Consider the following 19,340-nt stretch of genomic DNA (forward strand, 5'->3'; position numbering starts at 1 on the left):
TGGCAAAGTCTAAAAAGATGGCGTCAGTTTGTAAGTTAGCATCAAGGTTGGAATGAAGATCGTGAAGAAAGATGGCAAGCTGTGTCTCACATGATAAGCCTTTTCTAAATCCATGTTGGGATGGAGTGAAAAAATTTATAGAGTCTAGATGCTGTATTATCTGGGAGTAGATGACGTGTTCCATTAGTTTACAAGGGATGCTAGTTAGGGAAATGGGGCGATAGTTGAGTGGAGAGTCTCTGTTACCTGATTTGAAAACAGGAACGACCTTCCCCATCTTCCAGTCTTCTGGGATGATACCTGTGGCGAGTGACTGAGAAAACAATAAGCATAAAAACTTGGATGAAATGTCCTTAGTGTTTTTGAGAAACTTAGTGTTAATTTCGTCCGTTCCGGCTGACGATGAAATTTTCAATTTGTCGATTGCGCACGAAATGCCATTTGGATGAAAAATTATGGCTGGCATTGCTAGTTCAGTAATGGATGGCAGTGAAAGGAATGTATCTTCAGGTTCTATCGTGAATACTGATGAAAAGGCAGTATTAAATATATCGGCACACTGAACATCACTAACAGAGTCGCCGTTATCATTAGTAAGGGTGATGTCGTGCGATTCCTGGGGATTTATCACGTTCCAAAATTTTCTCGGGTTAGTTGTTATCATTTTGGGTAAGTCGTTGTGAAGAAAGAAACGTTTCGCGCTTTTCACTTCTGCTAAGTACGCGTCTTCAGCGCTGTAGTACTTTTCCCATGCAGAAGAGCTGGGTCTAAGTTTAGCTGCGCGGTACAGCCGCTGCTTTTTATTTTTGAGTCTTTTGAGCGTTTTATTGAACCAAGGATTTTGGGAATCAGAGTTTATAGTGCACTTTGGAATGTATCTGCTCGTTAGATCACTAATTTTGCGTTTAAATATTGACCAGTTTTCGTCGACTGTATGCTGATGGAAGTGAAGTTCAAAAGTGGGTAAGAGGGAGTTTAGTTCATTATTTATTGCTGCGTAGTCGGCCTTATCGTAAAGCTTTATTGTTTTTTTGGACACTTTCCTTTGAACGGGAGTAATGTTAAATGAGGCGTGAATAACTTTATGGTCACTGATTTCCCTCAGGTAAGTAATAGAAGCTAAGGTCTCAGGATGACTAGTTAGAATGAGATCAAGAGTGTTTTGTGAAGTCTGGGTGATGCGAGTTGGCTCAGTTATTAGCTGTGAAAGATTAAAATTGAGACATACGTCGACAAATTCTCGAGGCTCTTGAGAAACGGTAACGTGAGGTTGGTGCCAGTTTATAGAAGGGTAGTTAAAGTCACCAAAAAGAATAATTCGTGCACTTGGATACATAGTTGTTAATTGTAGCAAAACACTGTTAAACTCACGGGGGAAGTCAGGGCTATTATGTGGCGGTCGATAGCAGACACCAATTAGTGTTGTTATTGGCGCAGTGCGGCAAATGAGCCACATAATTTCAAGGTGAGAAGTGATGTTGACAAGCGAGAATGGTAGTTCTCGATTAATGGCGACTAAAACACCGCCACCTCGAGAAGCCTCGCGGTCGTTGCGAAAGAGGCGAAAATTTGGCAGATCATGCAGAACTTCAGAATCGCTGATGTTTTCGTTGAGCCATGTTTCTGTTAGTACAAGTATGTTGCTTCCGGACGACGATACAAGGTTAGATACAAGGTCTCGTTTGGGAAGGAAGCTGCGTATATTTGTGAAAATGACGGAAAGGCAAAGGGTGGTTCGGGAGTTGGTTCTAGGATGACAGGCTGATAGAGGGCATTGTGGGGACCGGCGCCGAAAAGTTATCTGCTATGCGATTTCCTTCACTGAGTTAGTCTTTTCGTCAAAGAAGTAGCGCTTGGGCCCGATATGAAGCGTCTTATAGCGGAGTGAGAATTTATTAGTTGTTTCTTTTGCAAATGCAACCAAGTGCTTTCGAATATTTTGGACGCGGCGGGTATAATCTTCGCCTACACTGAATTTCGTTCCTTTAAATTTGGGCCCTCTAGATAGAATGGTTTCTTTTGTCTTGGATGATATGAATTTCACAATGATAGGGCGTAGATGGTTTGGGGTATGACGGCCAAGCCGGTGGGCACGCTCTATATCTTTGGGATCTAAGGCTATTTCCATGTGTTCTAAGCAATGATCAGCGATAATTTTTTGAGACTCGGCATATGTTTCACGGGGGGATGAGTCAGGCAGACCGTAGAAAATTAGATTGTTCCTGCGGGAGCGGTTTTCAGAATCGTCAAGACGAAGCTGCAAGTCTTGAACCAAAAGAGCTGTCTGGCTAACTGTTGACTGAATGATTTCAACGTCTGATGTAACTGTAGACAGATTCTGGGAACGTTCTTCGAGTTCAGTGAGGCGGGTATTGAAATCGGATATCGTTTTGTCAATTGAAAGCATACGTCCTTTTATATCTTGCAGGTCAGAGATTAGTGTTGCCTGGCCATCAGACAGCTTTTTCAATTCAGCCAGAACGACATCCAATTTTTCAGGTCCAGGGTTAGTTTCAACATCACCAGCAAGGAGTAATAAGGACCGTACATTATGACAACATTCGGCACAAATAGTGGTCAAACACTTCGGGCTCGGCAGCTGTATCAGGAAATAATTACTGGATTTCTTAGTAAATAGACTGACCGGTTCACCAACCTGCATGATGAAGACAGTCAGATGCGATAACCGTGCCGTGGCACAGCTGCCGAGCCCACAGATTGTGCGAGGTGATTGCTGGTCTTTTATAGGTGGCTTGCCAAGTGATGTTGCTGCTGATGGTGTTTCCCAGTTGAAGTCGAGGGTCCAGTTTGTCACGTGTGGTAAATGGGCAGAGTCGGCGATGGCGCTGATGAAGCGGTGGCTGTCTTCGACAGCGCTCCAAAAAAACTCGGCTGGGGACCGGGAGGTTTCCAGGAGGGTCCGGGAGGCGTCGAAGAATACGGTAAGCAGAAGGCAAGCGGAGGCGTGAAAGGGCAACGCTTCACCAACCGGTTCACCAACCTGCATGATGAAGACAGTCAGATGCGATAACCGTGCCGTGGCACAGCTGCCGAGCCCACAGATTGTGCGAGGTGATTGCTGGTCTTTTATAGGTGGCTTGCCAAGTGATGTTGCTGCTGATGGTGTTTCCCAGTTGAAGTCGAGGGTCCAGTTTGTCACGTGTGGTAAATGGGCAGAGTCGGCGATGGCGCTGATGAAGCGGTGGCTGTCTTCGACAGCGCTCCAAAAAAACTCGGCTGGGGACCGGGAGGTTTCCAGGAGGGTCCGGGAGGCGTCGAAGAATACGGTAAGCAGAAGGCAAGCGGAGGCGTGAAAGGGCAACGCTTCACCAACCGGTTCACCAACCTGCATGATGAAGACAGTCAGATGCGATAACCGTGCCGTGGCACAGCTGCCGAGCCCACAGATTGTGCGAGGTGATTGCTGGTCTTTTATAGGTGGCTTGCCAAGTGATGTTGCTGCTGATGGTGTTTCCCAGTTGAAGTCGAGGGTCCAGTTTGTCACGTGTGGTAAATGGGCAGAGTCGGCGATGGCGCTGATGAAGCGGTGGCTGTCTTCGACAGCGCTCCAAAAAAACTTGGCTGGGGACCGGGAGGTTTCCAGGAGGGTCCGGGAGGCGTCGAAGAATACGGTAAGCAGAAGGCAAGCGGAGGCGTGAAAGGGCAACGCTTCACCAACCGGTTCACCAACCTGCATGATGAAGACAGTCAGATGCGATAACCGTGCCGTGGCACAGCTGCCGAGCCCACAGATTGTGCGAGGTGATTGCTGGTCTTTTATAGGTGGCTTGCCAAGTGATGTTGCTACTGATGGTGTTTCCCAGTTGAAGTCGAGGGTCCAGTTTGTCACGTGTGGTAAATGGGCAGAGTCGGCGATGGCGCTGATGAAGCGGTGGCTGTCTTCGACAGCGCTCCAAGAAAACTCGGCTGGGGACCGGGAGGTGTCCAGGAGGGTCTGGGAGGCGTCGAAGAATACGGTAAGCAGAAGGCATGCGGAGGCGTGAAAGGGCAACGCTTCACCAACCTGCATGATGAAGAGAGTCAGATGCGATAACCGTGCCGTGGCACAGCTGCCGAGCCCACCTTATTAGAAATATGTAAGGCATGCATGTTTCTCTGCACTTGATCAACTGTGAACGTGCAGGAACCGTTTGCACTTAAAAGAGTCACAGATTGACAGGAAGGGATGGCTGACTTCACTGCACAGTTTTGATTTATTTTTCTTCAACATGTCGTTTTCTACTGTTTTATCGCCAAAAGAACAACCTGTTTGCCTGCTTTTCGCATTGTTGCACGAGTTTTACATCACGGTGCGCGGCAGTGCGTTGTCAGTGTGCCGCTATAGCAAGCGAATAATTTACCTAATTTCTTAACTGTAGAGTTAATTACCGTTATAAGCAAGTGTTAATGCCGGTGCAGTAAGGGTACAAAGTCTGCAACATATTCAATGTTTATTGGTTTCTCTGCAAGGAAAGAAATTCTCCAGAGAAGAAATGCAACTTGACGTGCATGAAATATTCGAAAACAAATTAACGGCGCCGTTTATTCAATCCACGGAGTTAATGCTATCGTAAAAAATTCATTACGATAGCCTACACGTTTGCTCTGTCAAATTTAATAAGTAAGGGAGGTAGGATAACCTTTCAAGATACATCGGGAAATTCACGCTTGAAAACCGACACGAAAATGCAACTGAACGGTGCCGCGTTCAGCACAAGGTTGAAACTATGGGTACATTGCTGGCATCCCATTTGCCCTTGCTGAGGTTGAAATTATTTAAGCTGCTCCGTACGCGCGATTTCTGTATGCTATTCAACAAAAGAAAACTGTGAGGACTCCAAAAGGCCATGTCGTCTCGTGGCACCTTGCAAAGGCGTACGAAGCAAACGTGAAAATGCACTTCATTTGCTTGTCAAGGAACGCGTAGAATTGGGAGAGTAGAATCCGCGGGACAAGTTTTTTTTTATTCTCCCTTCGCGCACGTACCAAATTCAGCAATCCATGTCTCCGCGCATCGCACTTGTTGAGGGAGACGCCTTTTCCCCAAACAAACCGGCGAAATAGCTCTTCGCGCAATTTCAATGGAAAATCGCAGCGATCGCTGCGAGGGTTCGACTGTGCGACCAACCAGTTGGTCACAGTAGAAAATCGGTGAGTAGGCACTGGGACTGCGATGTTTGTCGCAAACGACGGAAACCGCATTATGTGAAACAGGTCAGCACGCCAAGCGTGATGCACCGCTCAGGAGGGTTTAGCGTCCTAATACCGTCTGCAACAAAGCACAGCTTCACGGAGCTGTTTGTCCTATTAGGACGGTCTTTTTTCGCGTACGGTAAGTACGGCAAGTCTCAAACGGGCGTGCCGTTTTCGGAACTGTATGCACAAACGGCCCCCGATGAGGACGGTGTGTAGGCCTTGCTCGCTGGCCGTGGGTGTCGCCGGTTACGGAGAAGCTTCTGCTAGCACTTGAACGCATAGTTTTTTGCGAACTCTTTAACGCATGCATGAATATTAAGAGGCTAAATGAAAAACTCATTTAGATATCTGTGCACTATCGGCAGAACAGAGAGCTCCATGCAAACTCCGTCGCACGGTGGTCACTCCGCGCTGCCTGTTAGCGACACCAACTGCCCTCGGATGGTTTGTTTTGGTCGCTTCAGTGTCGTAGTGCTGGTTGCTGATTGTAATATGAGGGGCGCTTTTGATATCACTTTATAATATTTATTGTAATTACATATCACCAACCACTGAGTGACACCAATACGCTTTTGCAAGCGCTGTCCCTCCTCGTCTTTCCAGGTTCCGGCAAAATGCGGCTGCGTTTAAGGGCGTCTCGAAGCTTGCAGGCCAAAATAACCTCGCGGCTCTTGCATATGACAATTCACCAGCCGAAACTAGCGCGATGAGGACCGGCTCTGCGAGGAGCGAGCAAGTTGTGTGATGTGATGGCATCTCCAGCCGTCGCTTATCCATGCTGCTTTCCTCGCCGCATAGCTCTTCCCGGACGGAAAACGAAATGAATTCCTGCTCCGTTTGCTAGTGAAGCAATTTGTGCAGAATAAGCAACACAGCTATCCAGCCTTTTCACGAAAGTGTCGCGATCAAAACCACCACAAACCGGCGTCTCAAGACAGGCTAGGTCTGCGTTGTTTGTTCGTTCGTCTGCTTCTCGTATCTAACATTGTAGAGGGCGTTCATGACAGCCGTGTTTGCGCATGCGCAACAGTATTCGTACAAACCGTCCATTGGTACATGGTAGCTTAATGGCCCTAATCTGCGCGGTTTGGACCGTCAACTGCACATCACTAACAGATATTCCATCGGCGCACTGTAATTTCCAACACTCACTGTTAAACTACCGTGCCTATGTGAACATTCAAAAATACAATTTTAGTTCAGACATCGAAACTTGCCGCGAATTTATCTTAGTCATCCCAGTTATAGTAACTTACACAAGAAAAGCAGTCTGACACAAAATACGAATCCGCGGCGAAATCTTAGCAAAACAGCATGCCAAAGTGTCAAATATTGGTGGTAAATGTATTCGCACTCTTCTAACCGGAGAGGATGGGGCGACAACAAACCTAGAATCCCTAGATCGTCGAAGTAGCGACAAGTGCCTCCTCTCTTACGAGGCTTTCCTTTACAGCTCGAGTCGGCCGCCATGTTCTTCGTAAACGCGCTCCGGCGGCGCGGTTGTACGCGCTGTATGCACATGAATGGTATCCATTTGCAGTCACGGCTTTTCTGTAAGAGGCACTAAAGAAACGTGGCAATTGAGTCAGGTACTGACAAGAAGGGAAACGTGCCAGTAATGTGTTGCAGCTATTATTTAAGTGCTATTTTGTCGTAGACGGTGCGAGCGGTAAAAGTGCGTAGTCGTAGTGCGGCTCCCTAGTTCGCGAGGGAGCAGTGCACGCGCTTTGTATACGCACAGTGTCACTGCAGATGTTTCGATCAGATTTCTGCCGGCCGCTGCTTGTGCGCGCAAAACCTCAGATAGCATCTGCCGCGGCCGGCACCGCATTATCATTTCGATTTCTACTACAATAAAACCACTAGCTAACGTCTTGTATGTTGCTGTTAAATATTCAACAAAAGCTCAACTAAGAGATTTTAAGTCGAATGTCGCACTGCGCGGTAGCGCGTCATTGGCGCTCAGGAACAAACCCAGGATCACAAAGCCAAATTTGCCGTTCATAGCCGAATCTGGTTAGCGCTAGTCAGACTGATGCTGGGTTTTTCTAAACGTCCATTGCGCCCGTAGTAGAGCTATCTGTACCTTTATTATCCGTAAATCATTGACTTGAGGCAAACAGTGAAACATTGCAGCAGCAGGCAAGAAGAAGCGTCCGGAAAGGTACGCTGACTTCCAGCAAACAGCGACAGATATACAGAAGTCACCTTTGCTGATAATCTGTAGCCCGCACAACTGCACAAGCCGGAAAACAAGCTTGCTAGCGCCGGCAAGCTAAGCAGCTGGACTGGCCCAGGAAGAACATGGCGGACGGAAGCAGCTCCTAGCCGGAAGTGGGCACTGTAATGCGCCGGTGGCACCGCAAACGTTTTTAAAGCTCATCAAGGGACTTTAAACAAACCCACCCCGCGTCGTTAGACTGCTGACCGGTGATAAGGTCCACGCCTTATCGACCGTGTACCAGAAGCATGCGACGGGATGAGGCGTAGAAACACATGCTCAATTTATTCATATAAATTGATGACCGCGACATGAAAAACGGCATAAGTAAACTGCAAGTAGACGGTGCAAAGCTTCGCGGAAGGAGTGCGGGTCACACACAACACAAACTCTGCCGCGACATGCGGCACAAAGCCCACCACGTGGAAATCTACAGCACTCGCGAAATAATAAAAAATACCCGACAGAAATGAAAAATACGCGTGACAATAAACGCGGCAAACAATACACTAACAGAATATACAAAAATCAACAAGCAATGAATAAGCGCATGAAAGATGAAACGCAAATACAGAAAGGGTCCGGAGGAATGTTCTGAGTGGGTTCGTACACGAGGCTTATCTGTGGCGTGCTCGCCGAGATCCCGACCTGAAGAAGCGTTGGCCTGCTGCTACCTCGCTGCTAATCAACTTGCCGGACTCGCACCGCCTGTCGATCTACCGGCGCAGACTTGGGCCTGGCGGTTTCAGCCTGTCGACCGCATCTTCAGCAGTCTCTCGGTGCATGACCACGCACCTCCGTCTCCCAAACTACTCTCCCTTCTCGCTCGGCCACCTCATCCCTCCTCACGCTCTGGCGACCCACGTGACCAACGAGTCCGGCGAGCTCAGGAACAGAAAATTGAAGGACACTTTGTAAATACCAAAGTGTGTTTGGCGAAAACGTGTGCCCATTCGACTGACTATGGCATGTCTTTTTTTGTTTGTTTTGTGCATGACACTCTCAGTGGAGTCAGGTGTATTGTATTGCGATATGAGCGACCACCTAGCACTTTATTTTATTACAGACAGTACTACCAAAAAGCCGACGGAGTTACCGACTAGAACAGTTCAAGACATCACGCCTCTTACCTTGGCTGCTTTTAGCACAAGTCTTTCCCAAACAGATTGGACTACAGTCTACCTTTCATTAACTGAAGATTCAGCCTGCGAGACATTCATAGCTATCCTTAAACAAATTTATTTTGAAGCATTTCAAAGAAAAGGTTGTAAAAGAATGCCGTAAAAATCGAAACCCATGGATAAATTATGAATGTTTAAAAATGATCAAAAAGAAAACGAAACTCTTTAGTAGGTTTTTAAGAACTAGAGACATATCAGACCTTAAAACATTTAAAGAATTCCGAAATAAAATAAATGCGTTTATTAGGAAAGAAAAAAAGAAATTGTTTAAGCCAACAATTCGATCCAGACTTCTGCAATGGGAGTGCAAACATCTGGAGGAAGCTTAATACGTTACTTCACAGGACCCCTATTTGCCCAGGAATTACGGAAATAGAAATAGATGGCCGCATTGTTAAAGACCTAGAGCTTGCTGAAAAATTTAACCACTTTCTCATAAACGCCAAGCAGTCACCTCACGCGGAGTTCCAAGGAAGACTGACGTTTGGCGCGCCCCCGACCACCGCCCGCTTTGCTATCACTGCGGAGATGCCGGGCACATCTACCGCCGATGCCCATATCGGCAGATGGGACTCCGAGGGTTCGCCGTTAACGCGCCACGACCACAGATTGGCGAACGACCTCGCGATATCGCCGACTACCTGGCCGCCACTCAGTGGAGCCCTCGACGACCGTCCCGTTCGCCGTCACCCGGCCGCTACCTGTCGCCGCAGCGCCGACCATACACCGGCCCAGCCCGGGGCCGCTCTGCGAGCCCATATCTGGAAAACTAAAAGCAGCAACCGATGGAGGTGTGGCTGCTGTTAGTCGAACTGACGAAGATCCTCCGCCGCCGACGAAGACGACGAAGAGATCTAGACGACATAATGACACGCCGCCGTCCCGACGAAGTCACGAAGCCAAGACTGCACCGACGAAAAACGACTTGACCACGCGACGGTCCAGCTTCAGTTCAGCACGACGCTGCCGTGATCCGACGCCAATACGTAACTGCAACGCCAGAGAAAGAACCACCGACCTCGACGTGCTTCTCGACGGCAACGCAGTTACCGCCTTAGTGGACACAGGGGCTCATTACTCCGCCATGAGTGGACACATCGCCGCCCAGTTGAAGAAAGCTAAGACAGCATGGGAAGGCCCTCAAAATCGGACCGCTGGAGGACACCTCATGACCCCGACTGGAATCTGCACGGCAAGAATAACCGTTCATGACCGGACTTACCCTGTCACCTTCGTTATCCTCCAACAGTGTTCACGAGACGTCGTTCTCGGTATGGACTTCCTGAACCAACACAGCGCAATCATCGACCTCAATTCGAAGTCAATAACGCTGTCGGAAGATAAATCGATACCGCCAGAGAGCCCTCGTAGTCACCACGCCTTGAGTGTGCTCGAAGATCAAGTGAGCATCCCGCCTCGCTCCAGCATTGTTATTTCGGTCGGCACCGAAACACCCGCTGACGTAGAAGGCGTCATCGAAGGCGACCAACGTCTACTGGCAGCGCAGCCGACACCGTGAAATTTGCGTCCAAGAGGGATCGCTCGACTGCATGGAGGGAAAACTGAAGTGTTGCTGACAAACTTCAGCCGGGAGTTCAAGCACATGAACAGGGGCACGACGATCGCGTATATCGAGGAAATTCTGGAAACGAGTAATGCGCTTGTCCTCTCGGATTCCGCCGCATCTACCCCGACGACCATTGTTCCCGAACCAGACTACGACATTAATCCAAATCACCCCATGATTAAGCAACAGCAGCTCAGAAGTCGCCTCCGACGATACAAAGGCTGCTTCTCGACGTCATCAAGGATTCGACAAACACCAGTCGCCAAGCATCGAATAATCACCGAGGAGTGCGCTCGACCACTCCACCAGAGCCCTTACCGAGTTTCGCAGCGAGAACGTGAACCTATAAGAGAACAAGTCGACGAAATGCTGCGCGACGACATCATCCAGCCGTCGAAAAGCCCGTGGGCATCCCCTGTTGTCCTGGTAAAGAAAAAGGACGGAACCCTACGTTTCTGCGTCGATTATCGTCGTCTGAACAAGATCACGAAGAAGGACGTATACCCCCTCCCACGGATAGACGACGCATTGGATCGGCTCTGCAATGCTCAATACTTCTCGTCGATGGACCTCAAGTCTGGCTATTGGCAAATAGAAGTCGACGAAAGAGATCGCGAAAAGACCGCCTTCATCACCCCAGACTGTGCTCGGCGCCTGCAACGTTCCAGCGCGTGATGGACATGGTTTTAGCAGGATTGAAGTGGCAGACCTGTCTCGTTTACTTGGAGGACGTCGTTGTCTTCGCCGGAAATTTCGACGATCACCTTAGGTGGCTTGCAACAGTACTCGAGGCCATCAAGTCATCAGGGCTCACTGTGAAGACAGAAAAGTGCCGCTTCGCTTACGATGAGGTTCTGTTCCTAGGCCACGTCATCAGCAAGTCTGGAGTTCGCCCCGACCCGCGGAAGACAGCTGCCATAGCAAAGTTCCCACAGCCCATCGACAAGAAGGCAGTGCGTAGATTTCTTGGCATGTGTGCCTACTACAGGCGATTTGTCAAGGACTTTTCACGCATCCCTGAGCCGCTGACACAGCTAACTAAATGTGACGTCGAGTTCAAGTGGGAAACGCCGCAGGCCGACGCATTTCAAGAACTCAAACGACGCATGCAGTCGCCGCCCGTACTTGCGCACTTCGACGAGCACGCCGATACCGAAATCCACACTGACCCCAGTAGCCTAGGTGCCGTCCTTGTCCAAAGAAAAGATTGACATGAACACGTGATGGCTTACGCTAGACGGTCGTTGTCAAAAGCGGAAGGAATTATTCTACAACCGAAAAGGAATGCCTGGCCATCGTTTGTGCTGCAGCGAAATTTCGCCCTTACCTATATGGCAGGCCATGCAAAGTCGTCAGCGACCATCACGCCTTGTGTTGGCTAGCGAATTTAAAGGATCCCTCAGGACGGCTAGCACGGTGGAGCCTCAGACTACAAGAATACGACATCACTGTAACATACAAGTCCGGACTAAAACACTCAGATGCCGATTGCCTATCACGCGCCCCCATTGACCCGCCGCCGCAAGATGACGAGGATGACGACGCCTTCCTTGGAATAATAAGCACGGAAGAATTCGCCGAACAACAACAAAGGGACCCGGAGCTAAAAGCCCTAGTCGAGTATTTGGAAGGGCACACCGACGTTGTCCATAGGGCATTTAAGCGTGGATTGTCTTCGTTGACGCTACGAAACAAACTACTCGTGAAGAAGAACTTCTCACCAGCCCGCGCCAACTACCTTCTTGTTGTTCCGTCGGCGCTGCGTCCAGAAGTACTGCCCGCCCTACATGACGATCCGACCGCTGGGCACCTCGGAGAAACCGAGGAGAAACCTCGGTTTCTCGGTGGTGAAACCGGAGAAACCTCGGTGGAGAAACCTTTCTTGTATTAGGATACAAGAAAGGTATTACTGGCCGCATATAACCGCCGATGTCGCCCGTTACTTCAGGACATGCCGAGACTCTCAGCGACGCAAGACACCACCGTCAAGGTCAGCGGGATTACTGCAGCCGATCAAGCCTCCTTACCGACCTTTTCAGCAGATCGGGATGGACTTGTTGGGACCGTTTCCGACATCAACATCCGGAAATAAGTGGATCGTTTTGGCAACAGACTATCTCGCCCTCTTCGCTGAAACTAAAGCTCTACCGAAAGGCAGCGCAGTCGAAGTGGCGAAATTTTTCGTCGAGAACATCCTGCTGCGACATGGTACTCCAGAAGTCCTCATCACCGACAGAGGAACGGCTTTTACAGCAGAGCTCACGCTAGCCATTCTGCAATACAGCCAGACAAGTAACAGGAGGATAACTGCATACCATCCGCAGACGAATGGTCTCACGGAGCGCCTGAACAAGACCCTCGCCTACATGCTAGCAATGTAAGTCGACGTCGAGCACAAGACGTGGGATGCGGTCCTGCCTTACGTAACATTCGCTTCCAACACGGCGGTGCAAGAAACAACACAGATCACGCCGTTTAAGCTGGTTTACGGCAGGAACCCGACAACAACGCTCGACGCCATGCTGCCGCACGTCACTGACGAGAAAAATCTTGACGTCGCTACCTATCTTCAGAGCGCCGAAGAAGCCCGACAGCTCGCCCGCCTGCTGATAAAGAACCAGCAGAGGACCGACAGCCGACACTACAACCTCCGACGACGCTTCGTCGAGTACCAGCCCGACGACCGTGTTTAGGTATGGACCCCGATACGTCGACGAGGACTCAGTGAGAAACTACTCCGACGCTATTTTGGACCCTACAAGGTCATCCGACGTATTGGCGCTCTGGACTATGAGGTCGTGCCAGACGGCATTTCGAATTCACAGCGGCGCCGCGCACGATCTGAAGTGGTTCACGTGGTGCGCCTTAAACCCTTTTACGGACGCTGACGAACGTCCTTATTTTTGTTGTTTTCTTTAATATTTATTTCTGTTGTTTCTGCTTAATACTTTCGTTTGTTTCCAGCATCGGGTCGATGCTTTTAAGAGGGGGGTATTGACACGTGTACTTATCATTATCGGGCAACCACGTTTCGCCGCCTAACAAATGTAATCGCACAGCGTGGGACGCGCCCGCATGTATCCGAAGTTTCTGGGAAGTTATCGATGCTTCTATCCGCTGTCTGTTGTCGCCGAACCTTATGTTATCTGATTTCATCACCTGACGCGAATGGTGTCGAACTTTGTGGAAGGCACGCGGGTCCGAATGATTAGTCTGGAACATTCGACGACTGCTCTATAAAAGCCGACGCGCTTGACCCGCAGATCTGATTTTCGACGATGGCCGACCGTGTTCGCCGCAATCGTTGTGCTATAAGTGTAGCCTGTTTTTTTGGGCACAGGTTCGCCCAATAAATGTTAGTTTTGTCTTTCACAGTATTTCTACTGTGTTCTTCAACGTCACCACCACGTGACAATGTTTGGTAGAAATCGCGCACACAATAAAAGAAAATCATTACTTGATAACAATGATAAACATGTGGGCACGCCCTACGTTTGAGAACAAACAAAACATAGCACACAGACTGTTTAGTAAATGTGCTCGCTTCTACATTTCCTGATTGAGACGCGAGAGGGCATCTGCAGCCTCAATGGGCACACCGTTCTATGTGTACGATTTCCAGATCATACTTTCACGTGGTAGTGACGGTTAAGAAGGCAGCAAAACTGTGATTAACGAAACCAAGCGTTTTATTGGGCGGACTTGTGCCCTCAAAAACAGGCTACACTCGAAGAACAACGGTAGCGGCGAACACGCTCGGCGATCGTCGAAAATCTGATCAGCGGGTCAAGCGCGTCAGATTTTATACAGCAGTCGTCGAATGTTCCAGACTAATCGTTGGGACCCGCGTGCCTTCCACAAAGTTCTACACCATTCGCGTCAGGCGATGAAAACAGATAACACAAGGTTCGGCGACAACATACAGCGGCAGAAACTTCGGATACATGCAGACGCGTGCCGCGCTGTGCGATAACATTTGTTAGGCGGCGAAACGTGGTCGCCCGATAAGGATACGTACACGTGTCAATACTTTCGGAGCGTTAATGCCCAAAGTGTGAGCCCAGCACTTCAGGGAGCCGAGCGGGCTAAGAAGGTCAGCGGGTCGAGGTCAGTCCTAATCCTGACGTTTCTGGTGTCTAGGCGATCTAATGCCCATACAATCGCGAACGTTCGATTGTAGGCAGCTTCTTCTACAGAGGGCTTAACTTTATAATGGGGAATGCAACAAGGCGCTCATCTCCATCAGCCTTCTGAGAAAGGCAAATCGTTTTCCATGAAGCGTCCGTGGCCGAGTAGAATTTTTCACCCGCGATTGATGTTGTTAAGCCAGGGACTTATCTGAGGGCCTCTTTTACCACAGGTGGGCTCAGCGGCTGTGCCTCTAGCATGTCCACTAACCCGCTGCTCTTCGCCATGCAGGTGTTTACCGAGGCAATCATCCTGACGCTTCTTCGTGTTCCGGCCGTCCCCGTTCCTTCGTGCATGCCAGTTGCGTGCGCATCATGGCCCTACTCAAACGATGACCCGCTGGCGATTATGACGCATCTTCGTGCATCTACTATCAACGGAACTATACAATCGGTATCGCCCTCGCTGTTCCTGGACCTCGGTCAAGCCAATCAAGCACCATCGTCATCGACAGCCGCCTTCACGGCAGCTATAAATCCTCCGCATCTGTGCGACTCGTTTCGTGGGCTCAGCGGCTGTGCCTCTAGCATGTCCACTAATCCGCTGCTCTTCGCCATGCAGGTTGGTTCACCACGCAGTTTATTTGCTAAAAGGACGAGCAATTACCTCTTGGTACAGCTGCCGAGCCCCCAGTGTTTGTTTTCTATGGCGTGTGAGTGCTTTGCTGTTGCGCGTTTCCTGTTGCTGCAATCAGGCGATATTGAGCTGAATCCTGGACCCCATACAGCGGCAGTCTTGGAGGAGCTAAAGAAACTGTCTTCTGGGCAATCTAAACTTCTCTCGGAAGTCCAGGATCTTAAACATAAGTTGCTGGCAACTAACGACGCCCTGGTCGAACTCAGTAGACGCTTAACAAGCGTTGAAGCAGACTGCCAGCAAATTGAGCCCTTGAGGCAGCAGCTCGGAACCGTGCAAACAGACACCGCTGAGACGGTTAATCGGGTTTGTAACCTTGAAGCTCGCCTTGATGATGCCGATAATCGCTCTCGGCGCAATAACTTGATTTTTTATGGCATTACGGATACTAACAAATCTGAATCATTTGCTCGGCCAGAAGAACTGGTCATTCGGCTTTGTTCTGACCAGTTAAATGTTTCTTTAGAGCCAAGGGAAATCGAGCGAGCGCATCGCCTTGGTCGATACATTCCCGGTCGTAACCGGCCCATCATTGCCAAACTTTCCTGCTTTAAAACAAAAGAATCCATTTTGTCGAATGGCCGCAAGCTTAAAAACACTTCATACAGCATGGGTGAGGATTTTTCTAAGCCGGTACAGAACGCGCGAAAACATCTTGTCGCTTTTGCACAAAACCAATCAGTTCCTGTTTCTCTTCGCTTTAAAACGTTATTCATAGGTGCAAAACGCTACATTTTTGATCCAGCTTCCCAATCCGTGAAAGAACTACCGCGTTGTCACCAGCATTCGTCCCGACGTGCTCTGCCTGTCCCCCGAGATCCTTTTTCAATCTCTGTTATTTTTACTAACATAAGAAGCTTTCTTCCGAAAAGGCAACAAGTATCAGATCTAGTATCTTCGTCTGGCAGTGACTTACTCATACTAACTGAAACTTGGCTTACCAATGATATAACTGACGGTGAAGTTCTGAGTGAACTACCGAATTTCGATGTTTTTCGTAAAGATAGGCAGGGTACTCGGGGCGGTGGCGTTCTTATCGCAGTAAAAAAACATCTAATGTGCTCCACAATTAATGTGGCCGCTGACCTAGAAGTTGTGTGGTTAATCATTCGCGCTAATCCGCAGCTACTACTCCTTGGCGTCTGTTATCGTCCCCCCAACGCTAATCCTGACTTCCCCCGCCATCTGAATAACACCTTGAACCAATTAACAAAAAAATTCCCGAACGCTTGCATCTTGCTCTTTGGGGATTTCAATTACCCACATATCGATTGGTCAAATTATTCTAGCACAGTTACTAGCACGACAGGAGCTAGAGAATTCTTAGATATCTGCCTTAATTTTAACCTCTCCCAGATGATAACAGAGCCAACGCGTGCAACTCGTGTCTCGGCTAACATACTAGACCTCATACTAACCACTCATCCTGAAAGCATGTCCTCCATTAGCTATTTACGCGAAATAAGTGATCACAAAGTAATCCACGCTGTTTTCTCATTTTCACCTACGGTACGTCGTTCAGATCACAAAATAATCCGCCTGTATGAAAAAGGGAATTATACCACCATAAACAGCGAACTAATTGCATTCTATAAATCATTTGAATTAGGTTTTGAAAATCGCTCAATACGGGAAAACTGGTTACTCTTCCAAAATAAGATGACTAACCTCGTTGCGCAGTTTATACCAACCACCTTACTTCGCTCTAATCGCAATAAACCATGGTTCACTAACGCACTAAAAAAACTGGAAAACAAAAAGAAACGTCAGTTTCGCTTCGCTAAACTGAGGCCAAGCCCTAGCTCCTGGGAAAAATACTATGTATCTGAAGGCGCCTACCTGACAGCTATCCGGCAACAGAAGCACTAATTTTTTTCATTCAGACCTACACCGCATGCTCAGCAGTAACCCAAAAAAATTTTGGCAGGTTATCAATCCCCAGTCATCCCCTGGTGTCAGAATTTCGAAAGATGGTGAAATCTTACCTGATATTGACTGTGAGAAACTGTTTAATCATGCATTTTTATCTGTTTTCACTACCGAACCACACGTGCCTCTTCCTGTTTTCACTGTTGCTGCCATGGCTCCAATGCCGGATATTATTTTTTCGCCAGATGGAATATCCTCACTAATTGATAATCTTAAATTATCTTAATCAGCTGGTGTTGACGATATCACGTCAAAGCTTTTAAAAAACACGAAGCGCATCTCTGCCATGTATTTAACCCTGCTGTATTCCCAATCACTATCATCAGGCACGCTTCCTAACGAGTGGAAAAAGAGCAAGGTCATTCCAGTCTATAAATCAGGTAACCGTAATTCACTCTTAAATTATCGTCCAATATCCATAACTAGTATCCCTTGCAAAATAATGGAACAAGTCATATACTCACACGTAATGAATTTCCTAGACAGTAATAACTTTTTTCATCCGTCGCAACATGGCTTCCGTAAAGGGCTGTCATGTGACACTCAATTAGCTACATTTCTTCATGACCTACACTCAAATCTCGATACTAACACTGTGACCGATATAATTTTTCTTGACTTTGCAAAGGCGTTTGATAAAGTAGCTCATCAACGCTTATTATTAAAACTTTCTCGCTTGAACTTCCACCCCAATGTCCTAGCATGGATAAAAGAATTTCTTAGTGACCGATCACAGTCCGTCAGTATTAATAATACTACCTCAGAATTTCTTCCCGTAACATCAGGCGTACCCCAAGGTTCAGTCTTAGGTCCCCTCCTGTTCCTAATATACATTAACGATCTTCCATTGCATGTTTCCTCTCAGATTCGTATGTTTGCTGATGATTGCGTTGTCTATCGAACTATTACTAATAGTAATGACTGCATTTATCTTCAATATGATCTGAACAACATTACAGCCTGGTGTGATCAATGGTTAATGGTACTAAACAATAATAAATGTAAATATATGTCAATTTCCCGCAGCCGTAATCGGCATGACTTTATCTACACAATTAATGACACCCCAATCGACACTGTAAACTCTTAAGTACCTAGGCATTACGATCACGCATGATTTAAACTGGTGCTCGCATATAACTAACATCATATCATCTGCTAACAAAACCTTGGGATTTCTGAAACGCAATCTGCGCAACGCTCCTCAACAAGTAAAACTACTAGCATATAAAACACTGGTTAGGCCAAAACACGAATACGCATCACCCATATGGCATCCTCACCAGATTTACCTCAGCAAAGCATTAGAATCCATACAGAACCGTGCCGTACGATACATTCACTCGACATACTCATATGATATCAGCGTATCACCATTAAAAGTAGAGTCTGGTTTGGACACATTAGCGCACCGTCGCCGTATCGCGAGCTTATTATTCCATAAATTCTTTACCAGCTCGCTTCGCCACGCACATTACATTGTACCACCTTCACGCATATCGCTGCGCACAGGCCACCCACTAAATGTTGCTCGCCCTAGCGCGCGCACTGTCACCTGCTCGTCATCATTTTTTCATCGTACAGCTAAAGACTGGAGCGGCAATTCCCCACCACGTCGCTGCCATCACCACCTCATCTGCCTTCGTGGATGAAGTAACGAGTATTCTGTCTTCAAAATAAGATAGTGGGCAACCTCCTGTATTTTTGTACCACCCACCCCTTGTGTAATACCCCGCAAGGGGTCTTCAAGGTAATAAAATGAAAAAATGAAAATGGAATGCATTCTGTGCCTCTGCGGTCCATGGCAACGTATGGAAATGTCGGAGCACCTATCCTCGGTGCTCCGATACGGTCAGTTCGTTCATTGACTGCGCCAAACCTTTCCTCTGCGGCCGCTGTCGTCTTGACCAAGCTATTTTAGCCGGAGCACTCATCACGTGAAGACCCACTTTCCGCTTGCAGACGCTCCTTTCTTACCCGCTTTCGCTCTGTTGTACGCACGCCACTTTCGGCGTAGGCTTCTTCCGGCTGCTGCTCATTCAGGCTACTGCTGGTTCGTTTCAAAGGGGTTCTAACATGTTTCCAATGTGCACCATGGGCTCCTTGGGGCTTCTTGAAGGAAGTTGTCGAAAGCTTTCGCTTTCTTAAGGCTCGCTTTAGTGTGGTTTAGATTTCTACTGCCTCCCGTGAAAAAATTCTGCTGCACTCAGACACACTGTTCCCTGTTCCCCATTATCGGGCGCCTTATTTTGGAATAACCTAGATGTACTTAAGCGGGTCCGTGGAATGATCATTCCTCCAGGGTCAAAACTTTTTTTTTTTTATTTCACGACGCCGGACTTCCCATCTCTGTCGCAGAACCTCTGTCTGCTCTGGTACGCTGGTGCGCTGGCACATCTGTACGTTAAGTGCCAAGGTGCGT

At 48.1% G+C, this 19,340-nt stretch overlaps 1 protein-coding gene across 6 annotated transcripts in view; it reads right to left on the reverse strand.

Moving 5' to 3' along the window:
• Positions 1-19,340, reverse strand: part of LOC142584667 (solute carrier family 41 member 1-like) — a 590,717-nt gene that overhangs the window by 421,491 nt on the left and 149,886 nt on the right. The window contains exon 1 of one of the 6 annotated variants that reach the window (XM_075694837.1): positions 7,405-7,517. The exons of 4 other annotated variants lie outside the window; for them this stretch is intronic. The gene's annotated coding sequence lies outside the window, so the exon portion shown is untranslated. Of the gene's footprint in view, positions 1-2,656; positions 3,557-7,404; positions 7,518-19,340 lie in introns of those variants that run through there. One more of the 6 variants, XM_075694838.1, reaches the window with a different exon arrangement.

This window comes from Dermacentor variabilis, chromosome 6 (assembly GCF_050947875.1).
Source record: "Dermacentor variabilis isolate Ectoservices chromosome 6, ASM5094787v1, whole genome shotgun sequence".
NCBI classification, from domain to species: Eukaryota; Metazoa; Arthropoda; class Arachnida; order Ixodida; family Ixodidae; genus Dermacentor; species Dermacentor variabilis.